This window comes from Anomaloglossus baeobatrachus, chromosome 5, assembly GCF_048569485.1.
Source record: "Anomaloglossus baeobatrachus isolate aAnoBae1 chromosome 5, aAnoBae1.hap1, whole genome shotgun sequence".
NCBI lineage: Eukaryota > Metazoa > Chordata > Amphibia > Anura > Aromobatidae > Anomaloglossus > Anomaloglossus baeobatrachus.
Genome location: NC_134357.1, coordinates 517,171,802 through 517,181,747, shown reverse-complemented (window position 1 = coordinate 517,181,747; position 9,946 = coordinate 517,171,802).

The window sequence follows — 9,946 nt, the reverse complement described above, 5'->3', positions numbered from 1 at the left end:
TCCTGCACCTACACCTTCTCCTACCACAAGTCATGGCGGGGAGAGTACCGGCCAAGCTGCAAACCACCTCACAGTATCCTCCTCGTGCACCGCAGTCTGCGGAGATGATCTCTGGGACAAGTCTTGTGCGAAAATATACCTAGTAAGGGTATATCCCAAAGGTCACCCAGAAAGGGCCGTGAAGGTGTACAGCATCCTGGACGACCAGAGTAACAGGTCACTTGCCAGGTCTGAACTCTTCGACTTGTTCGGCTTAAAAGGAAATGCCTACCCTTACACACTAGGCACTTGCAGCGGCATCTCAGAAGCTTGCGGAAGAAGAGCCAGTGGTCTCGTGGTAACATCCCTTGAAAATACCGTAGAGATACCTCTACCGACACTCGTCGAGTGCAACCAGATACCGGCTAACCGGGAAGAGATTCCAACACCAGAGGCAGCTCTTCACCACCCTCACCTGAGAACTATCGCCAGCAAGATCCCACCTCTTGATCATAGTGCAAAAATCCTGATTCTGATTGGAAGGGACATCCTCCGGCTACACAAAGTACGCCAACACATCAACGGGCCACACGATACGCCATTCGCTCAGCGCTACGACTTAGGCGGGCTTTGCACGCTGCGACATCGGTAACAATGTGTTACCGATGCTGCAGCGATAGTCCTGCCCCCGTCGCACATGCAATATCTAGTGAAAGCTGCCGTAGCGATTATTATCGCTACGGCAGTTTCACACGCACATACCTGCCGTGCGACGTCCCTCTGGCCGGTGACCCGCCTCCTTCCTAAGGGGGCGGGTCGTGCGGCGTCACAGCGACGTCACACGGCAGGCGGCCAATTGAAGTGGAGGGGCGGAGATGAGCAGGATGTAAACATCCCGCCCACCTCCGTCCTTCTCATTGCAGCCGGCGGCAGGTAAGGTGAAGTTCCTCGCTCCTGCGGCTTTACACACAGCGATGTGTGCTGCCGCAGGAGCGAGGAACAACATCGCACCTGTCGCTGCACCAGCATTATGGAAATGTCAGAGGCTGCAGCGATGATACGATAACGACGCTTTTGCGCGCATTTATCGTATCAAAAAGGTTTTACACGTTGCGATATCGACTGCGACGCCGGATGTGCGTCACTTTCGATTTGACCCCATCGACATCGCACTTGCAATGTCGCAACGTGCAAAGCCGCCCTTAGGCTGGGTGATCATAGGAAACGTCTGCGTAGGCAAAATGAAGAGTCCCGACGCAATCTCCTCCTACAAGACGCACATCCTCCCAAACGGTCGCGGCACTCACTTTCAACCATGTCCGCATCACTACGGGGTGAAAGAGAGGCTGAGTGACACCAGGTGGCGACAGCAACCTCCCGACTGCGCGGACGCATATCATCTCTGGGATGACGACTTCGGGTCAACAGCGTTCGAGTCTACAAACGAAGACAACAAATTGGCTCCGATGAGAGAAGACAAAGAATTCATAAAGATTATGGATAAAGAGTTCTCTCAAAATGACTCTAACAGTTGGGTAGCCCCATTACCCTTTCGGTCTCCAAGGCCAAGGTTGCCAAACAACTCCCAGAAAGCAACCGCAAGGTCCTCCTCTCTAAAACACACTTTGGAAAGACAACCAGAGATGGAGACATACTTTGTCGAGATTACGCAAAATATCCTCAACAGAGATCATGCTGAACAGTGGCACCACATTCCCACCGAACAAAACCCAACCGACCGAGGAAAGAGACTCACTGCTGCGTCCAAACTCGGCGACAACATGTGGCTGACACCTCCAAGTATCTTATACGAGGAGACCTGCGATAACTACGCTGGCAACATGTACGAGCTAGTGGAACCAGAATCCGACAAGGAAATTAGACCAATCATCTCCGCTCGCTACACTTCAGTCACATCAAAACAGAAGTTGAGACCTCATCGCTTCGAGCGCTTTTCAAGTTGGTCCTCTGAGGTACGAGCTGTAGCTCGTCTTATTCACATCGTTCACTGTTTCACCGACTACAAGTCTTCAGCGTGCCACGGCTGGCACATGTGTGTGATTCGTCCAGTCACCGAACTCATGCTACTTTTACCAAAGGAGGACGTTACATGAACTAACTTTGTCGTTGGACACTGCCACGGCGGGGAGCGTACCTTTCCTTACCCCTGCTGTACGGAGACACAACTGTCCGTGTCCAATGAACCTTGAACTTTTACTTTGGATTAAAACCTTACCGTTGGATTATTGGGTTGGAGGAAGAGTTGGCATGTTTGCGGCTCCCCCAATCTGAAGATGGGTTTGTTGAACTTGGATTCATTTTTTACATTTTTCTACCTTTACATTTTTACGCAAGGACAATGCGTCATCAACCAAGCATGGACTTGAATTCAGTGCATTACTGTTGCGTTTTTTGTGTTTGTCTCTTTTCTCGTTACAGGTTTCATGACATCGAGGGACAGGATCGACTCCTTACGTCGTAGAAGGACTTGTGAAATCATATGATTTCAGACGGGGAGTGTTGTGTCCCATGAATGGGAACAACCTGTTGTGTATAATTCTTGCATTGCATATTTTTCCTCCTATCAGGAAATTCCTTTATTGTTACTAGGTAGATTAGACTGTATGAAGTTTGTCCCTATATTCCTCCCTTAGTTGGCTTCTGTATAGAAAGCTCCTCCCTTCTCCTTCAGTTTAGTCTAGAGGAATCATTACTGAAGAGACATGTCTGCAACTCTGTACAGATTATTCCTTTTCACCTGCCTTTACTTTGTACTTAATACAAGATTCTAGAAGAAAACTACAGCGTTTCTCCTTGTCTTCCTACAAGTCATCGTTTGGGCTGAGTTAACACTATCTGTGGAAGCCGGTAGAGTGAGTAAAATCATACAGTTATCTAAGGGACTGATAATTAGAGCGGTTGGATTCATTGCTACCAGGAAGAGACAGAATATTAGGACTACCAAAATTCTGTGATCTTTACACAACGTTCTTCATTAGTGGACAATAGTGTAATGCATGTCTTCACTGTTTAAAAAAACACACAGCTTGTGTGTTGCATGGACCGTAACTGTGTAATGGTGTTTTAAGGCCCTGTGAGGAGGGGGAAATTGATGCTACTGTACTGCTGTTTTTGAAGGCAGAGACTACAAGATGTATCTCTAAATGTTGTGTAGAGGTTACTGCCAGGTTTTTTTTTAAAGAGGCCAATGCCTGTGATTGATGCATGTCTTCATTTAAAAAACAAAAAATAAATAAAAAATACTGGCCCACAGCCTGTGTGTTGCATGGACTGTATCTCCATGCTGTTTTAAGCGTGGAAGTACAGGGGAGGGGGGCAATTGATGGTACTGTACTGTGCTGTAAGCTTGAAAGGATTTTTTAAGATTTATAGTTTCATATGGTTTGGGAGCAATACAAAGATTACCAAACAGTAAAGATATAAAACCACGTTTAAATATGTTCTGTCAAAGTTTTTATTTTGATATCAATATCCTTCAGAAGAAGAATACAGTGGTACCTTGCTTAACGAGAACAATCCGTTCTGGGACTGTGCTTGTTAATCAAGGTACTCGTTCAGCAGAGCAAGATTTCCCATAGGAAATCATTGCAATATTGACGATCCGTTCCACAACTTCTAAAATGTCCCATCCTGGTTCCCTATTCTATCATTCCACACATGCACAAACACACACAAACACACACAAACACACATGCACGCACGCACATATTATATGCTCACCTTACCTTCCGTTCCATCGCCGGTCTGCTGGGACTTGCTGTTCTCTGGTACGGGGCCGGGCTGTTCCCGGCCAGAGCGCTGACGTCAAAGGCAGAGCCGCTTGCCTCTGATTGGCCAACGCTCTGCCTTTCATTAGCGATGACAGGAAGTTCCTCCCTCGTCGCTATGGATGCAGATACACAGCGTGGACTGGAGCGTAGCGGCGCACTACAGCACCCAGGAGGCCGGCGATGAAACGAAAGGTAAACATATTATGTTATATTATATGCTCACCTTACCTTCCGTTGCATCGCAGGCCTCCTGGGTCTTGTAGTTCGCCTCGAGGACGTCGCGATGTACCCGGGAACTACAAGAACCATGAGACCGGCGGTGGAACGGAAGGTAAGGTGAGCATAATACTGTATGTGTGTGCGTGAATGTGAGTTTGTGCGTACATGTGTGTGTTTGTGTTGTTATGGACAAGATTATGAATTATTATAAGTATATAAGAGTTACATGGAGATATCCATAAAGAACAGGATTTAAGATGGTGTTTGAACTGTACCCCACATATCTCTTGGCATAAGACTCAGACAGACAGTCTGGGCTATTCTTGTGACCAGTGAATAAAGTCATCATGTAATCAAAGTTGTACGGATATATATAATCTTATTGGCTAGGTGCCAAGAATAAGCTGTTCTACTTTATCCAATAGGAGACGTGTTACGTATTCTTGGCACCTAGCCAATAAGATTATATATATCCGTACAACTTCCGTATTAAAGTCAGTCTTACTTTCTATTCATATCCGAGTACGTCTCTCTGGTGTGTGTGAAAGAGTGTGGTTATGCATGCTACCACGAGTGACTCATAATTTGGACTGCAGACAGTTTAAGAGGGATGCATGATTAGATTGCATCAACCTAAATTAAGGCCTTATCATTTGGCGCCCAACGAACCTTAGGACGGAGCTCTGGATGGCGGACGGCCGTGCTGACACCTTCAGTCGAAAGGCAACTACGCGAGAGGTGGAGAATTGCGCAAATCCAGCTGCAGGTGAGAACATTTGTATAATCTCACCTTGCAACCTCATGCGTGTACTTGCATTTCGAAGGGGGGGTTGGGCTGTCCCAGTCTAGACACCTAATGACCGCCATCTCGCATGAGATAAGCCGTCCTAAGAGATCTCACACCAAGGTGGTCAGGTTCACCTTAAGCTGTCTGTAATTTATGTAATGTAATTGTAAATCACATGAAATGTAATGTGGTTTGAGGTTTTTTTGTCTGCTCTAGGAGAAAAGCAGAAGTTCTATGTTTTATTTTTCTCTGACTTAACTGCAAGGGAAAATGAGGAAGTTGTTATATACGCTGCATATATGGATATATATGGTTATATCTGCAGGTGAGATCAGCCACCTGGATGGTGTATATAGTGTCCTTATTGTTATGTCATTGTGTTGACCTGTGTCTACCTGTTGAGATGTCTGTCTATTTGCAGCAGGTGGAGTACTTGATGGCTGCCAAAAAGAGGAAGTGTCACGTAATGTAGTGAGAGTTGTCTTTGAGTGAAGAAAAAAAAACCTCTGAAGCTGTACTTGGAAAAGTATGCTGTTTATGTATACTGTTATGTATATAGTGGATACACTGGTGTGTGACAAGTCCGGTCGATAGTTGATGTTTGATAAGGCCTTGGACGGACCTGATCTTCGGGGATAGAAGATTTGGAAGGGTTTTCTATGTACAGGTGCAGTCTTGTATAAAGTTACAAAAGTGGGGGACTGACCCTGGCTGTTACCTGGTACGGTGTTCCTGCTAAGCAGTGAGTTTAAGTTGTACTCATTGGTCTTGTTTTAGTGGATGTCAGTGTATTCTTACCGAGGAATTGAATATACTGGGGAAAACCCTTGATTTTAGGCTTAATCATTGAGTATTGATGTTCTGGACGGATTTGTTCAAATAAGGTGTATATAGTGTGAACAGAGGTTACTAGTACATGAAGTAAGAGATAGTGAGGGTGAATTTAGTTTTTATCACCCGCGTGACACTACTTCCTGGTAGGACAGCCCGTTTGTGTTGTGGATGTGGACTGAGGTAGAAATTCTGTGTATTCTGTGGATGTGTCTAGTCGCTGGTCCAGAAGAGGAAGTGGATTGCGGCAGATCAGACATCCAGGTTGACGTGTTAGTTTTAGGTCTGTACCCTTGAAGCATGGGGTCTAATCAGTCCACACCTGTCAAGTTAACGGCAGAAGAATTAGTAAGCGAGCAAAAAGAGGTAAAAAGTACGTTAAAAATATGAAGTCGCTCTTGAAGGTGGCAGGAATCACTGCCAAGAAAGGGAGATTAGAGGAGCAGGAATGGAAAGATGTTTTGTTAAATAAGCGAGGGATCTTGAAAGATAAAGATCTCCTTATGGATGTTGAGGCATGGTATAGAATGTCAAAAGATGTTAAAAGATATTTCTATATTGCATATTGCACCAGATCAGAAAATGGCACCTCAGGAAGTGGCCAAGCCCATTAGGAAACAACGCCCCCCTCCTTATAAGTCGTCCCCAGAGGGTTGGACTTGTGTAGTTTGTCCCCCTGCCCACCAAACGCCCTCCCTAGCCTGCCCAGACGTCATTTCAGGTTGGGCCGCACCTAGTTCCCTTTTCCAGCCATCTTAAGTCCCAAGGTTTACAGTGAGGGTGCGTGTACCTTATCACCCAAGTGACACTGGAAGATGTTTTATGTATAATGTACGCAGTTTTTGGTGTGAAACACCGTAGGAGAGTTGAAAGGAAAAAAAAAAAAAACAGGGAAGTGTTAGTTTCTATTTCAGTCCTGTGAATGAAATTCTGTGAAGTTTAATTGTAAATGACACACGTATGTTGAAATGGAGAATTCTCCCAAAGGGGGGAGATTAGATAGATTAGATGAGAATTGATGAGTAATTCTGAATCTAGCAAGTGCACTATGTGTATCTTACCTGTCTGTGAAAATAAGAAACATAAGCTGATATATAGGGTGGACTTGTGTGCTGTCTGTGGAGCACTGTGTCCACGTAAGCCCACCCCATTATTTCCTGTTACGAATGTAGATTTCTTTCTGTCACTCAGCCCTGGGTGGGGTATGGTATGGGGATAGTTATCAGGGTCTGACAGGAGATAGGGATACGCTGGAGGCTCGGCCCTGACCACCATCAGGTCTACCGTCGAGATGAGGGCGAGTACAGGGTCCCTAGTTACAGGGTCAGCCCAGGGGTCCCTATATAATCCATATTCCCGGTGACAGATTGAATACCTCCTGAATGTAGATGTCACAATACATGTCACTCCCTCCCAGGACTCTTCAGACGCCATTTTTGGCCAACACCTACTTCCTCTTTTAGCGGCTGTTTCTTATCGGTAATTATCTTTAGTGGACGTTTTAACTCAGACACTACATAGTTCATCTTTTGACGCCATTTTAGTCCAGCCGACACCCAGTTCCCCATTTTTGTTTCAGCAGCCACAGCCACTGCTCTGTTTATTGCTGACATAGCAGGGACTGCAGAGGGGGGAGACAGGGACCTGGAACACACACACTCCATTTTTGGTCATATATGCAGTTTTTCCCACTAATGAACTTTTTCCCACAGTGTTCCCACTAATGAACCTTAGCAGAGGTTATTGCTGATAGTCCTGTGGAAACCTTTTCCCTTCACTTTTGCATGTTTGTTTTTGCTGTATCTAGTATACAGGTTAGTAGACCATATAGACTGCTCACTATTAGTCCTGGTGGACAGTGAATATTTTTCTGCTTAGCCTGGTTTGAGATATTCTCACTTGTATGTTATCCTGCCGGTAGCTTGCACAAGAGTTCCCTGATAGAGAGGGTGGAGGTTCATGTGGTCCCAAGGGGACATTGATCATCAGGAGTTGACATATATTAGGGTTTTCGTTGGCAGCACCCAGTAATCTTTTGTGTCTTAGTTTGCAGGGTCTGACAGGAGAGAGGGATACGCTGGAGGCCCGACCCTGACCACCATCAGGTCTACCGTCGGGATGAGGGAGAGTGCAGGGCCCCCAGTTACAGGGTCAGCACAGGAGAGGTAGAGTAGATATGCTCCACTGCTTTTTCCTAGTTGTGTATATGTAGTCAGGGGGTGCTGCTTGGTAGTTTCCAAACACTCATGTGCTCTTTTCTTTCTCCGGGGTTTTAGGGGATCTTAGTTTTTTAGAATTTCAGTGTTCTCCTGACCCCAAGTTACACCCATTGCTCTTTCTTACAAACCTGGGTATAGTCCTTTGTATCAGGTCTCCGAGAGCCCACATGTAAACTACAGCTCGTAAAGACCAGGACACCCTCCTTCAAATGGCAAGACGTATGGAGATGAATCTAGCAGCTTACAAGATCACCCCACATACAGATGTGCAGCAGTCACAGTCACCTGAGTTACAGTCACAGTCACCTGAAGAGTATCATCACGTCATCTCCAGCCCAGAAGTCATTCTACATGTTTGCCATGGAGGAAGACAGCAGCCCTTTGAACACTACTCAGCCAGATTGAACACCTACCTAAAGCACCAGTTGAAGATCAGTGCCCGTATGACATCACTGCTCCCTGACAAAGTCACCATCTCCCGGTGTGCGGTCCTTAATCCTGCTGAACTTCTCCCTCTTCCAAGGGGGGAGTGTCCCACCTCTGACACCTTGGTGGAAGAGGTAATCGACTCTGGCATAGCTGAAACTCTGGATTCGATACAGTGACGGATACACCTTTGGACCCTGACTTAACCCCTTTGCGGATGGATCAAGATGTGCATCAAGAAGACGGTTCCACATGGGTATGGTGCTGGTAGCAGAAGACGCTGTGCTGATAGAGCAGTCGCTACCCGCATGCCTGTCTGTGAAGAAGCAGATGTATGTACTCTCGCTGAAGCCTGCAAGATGGCAGCCAGCATCTACTCTGTATGGAAGACAAGAGACTTGATCACTGCCGATGGAACTGTACATCGCCATGAGGCCATAGAAGAACGTATGGAAGCTTTGCTATTGCCAGACAGAGTCGCGGTGAGCAGGGTTGAGGCCTACATTGGAGGAGCCAAGGGAAGCAGTAAGAAGTGCCCTCACTGACAGAACATCCAAAAAAGCCCCAAGACCACTTACCAAAGAAACAGTCAGTCAATCTGAGCTTTTTGAATGACCCCGATGTGAAGAAGAAAGGAAAGATGGAAAGTCTTGAGAAAACATTGTCCTGACCCTAGAAGAGCAAGTCTCAGAAGAAGAAGAGGACTGAGATAGGGTACAGCTGTGGGCTCCCGGAGACCATAGAAAGTGGCTAGTGACCTGCTTTCACTGCCAGCCAAAGAGATATGGCAGGCCTTAGACACAGAACTGACTCTACACACCCCATACCAGCCACAGAATAGAGGGAAGGTTGGGAGGATGGGGCAGTGTAGAAGGCAAGGACATGAGAGTCTTCCCCTTGTATTGTTCAGTGTCAGACACACCCCAGCCGGGACCACTAGGTTGAGACCCTATGAAATCCTGTTTAGAAGTAGCGCCAGATACTTCAACTAAGCTTGTTGTTTGTTTAAACATTTGCCTAATATACGTTTTTGAGTTTTCTCCTCCAGATCCAACCAGATCTAGATTTTTCTCTCTTTTCTTTTTCTCTCTTCTCTTTTCCTCTCTCTTTTCTCAATCTTTCTCTCTCTTCCTCTCTTCTCAATCTTTCTCTCTCTTCCTCTCTCTTCTCTCACTCTTTTTCTTTCGGACGAAGATCCATGCATTTCACTACAAAGAGATGTCGGACCTGCCTGAGACCAGGAGATGGCTGTCTTCCCTCTTCTACCCGATACTCTGTGCCAGGACGATGATATCTAGGCCTGTGGACCAGAAGACGACTGTGCATCCCACCTTTGATGATGTCCCACCATTACTGCCTAAGGACTGAGGAGCATGAGACTCTGAGTGAAACCAACCCTGATAAATATTAGCCCATTAGAGGACTACTGCCACGTTCCCCCTTCCTGAATAACGTGTGCCAGCGGAACATAGCCATGAGGACAGTCTAGAGAATACGATCAGGATCTGGCTTCCTATGCATAGTCTGTTGGGTGGGGAGATTCATCCACAAGGGATGGGGTATCTTGTATGTGAGTGAGGTAACCATCGGCATTAGGACAGATCAATAGACTCGGGAAAAGTAAGGAAAGACTTTTTGGCTATCTCCAAAGGGGGGACTGTTATGGACAAGATTATGAATTATTATAAGTATAT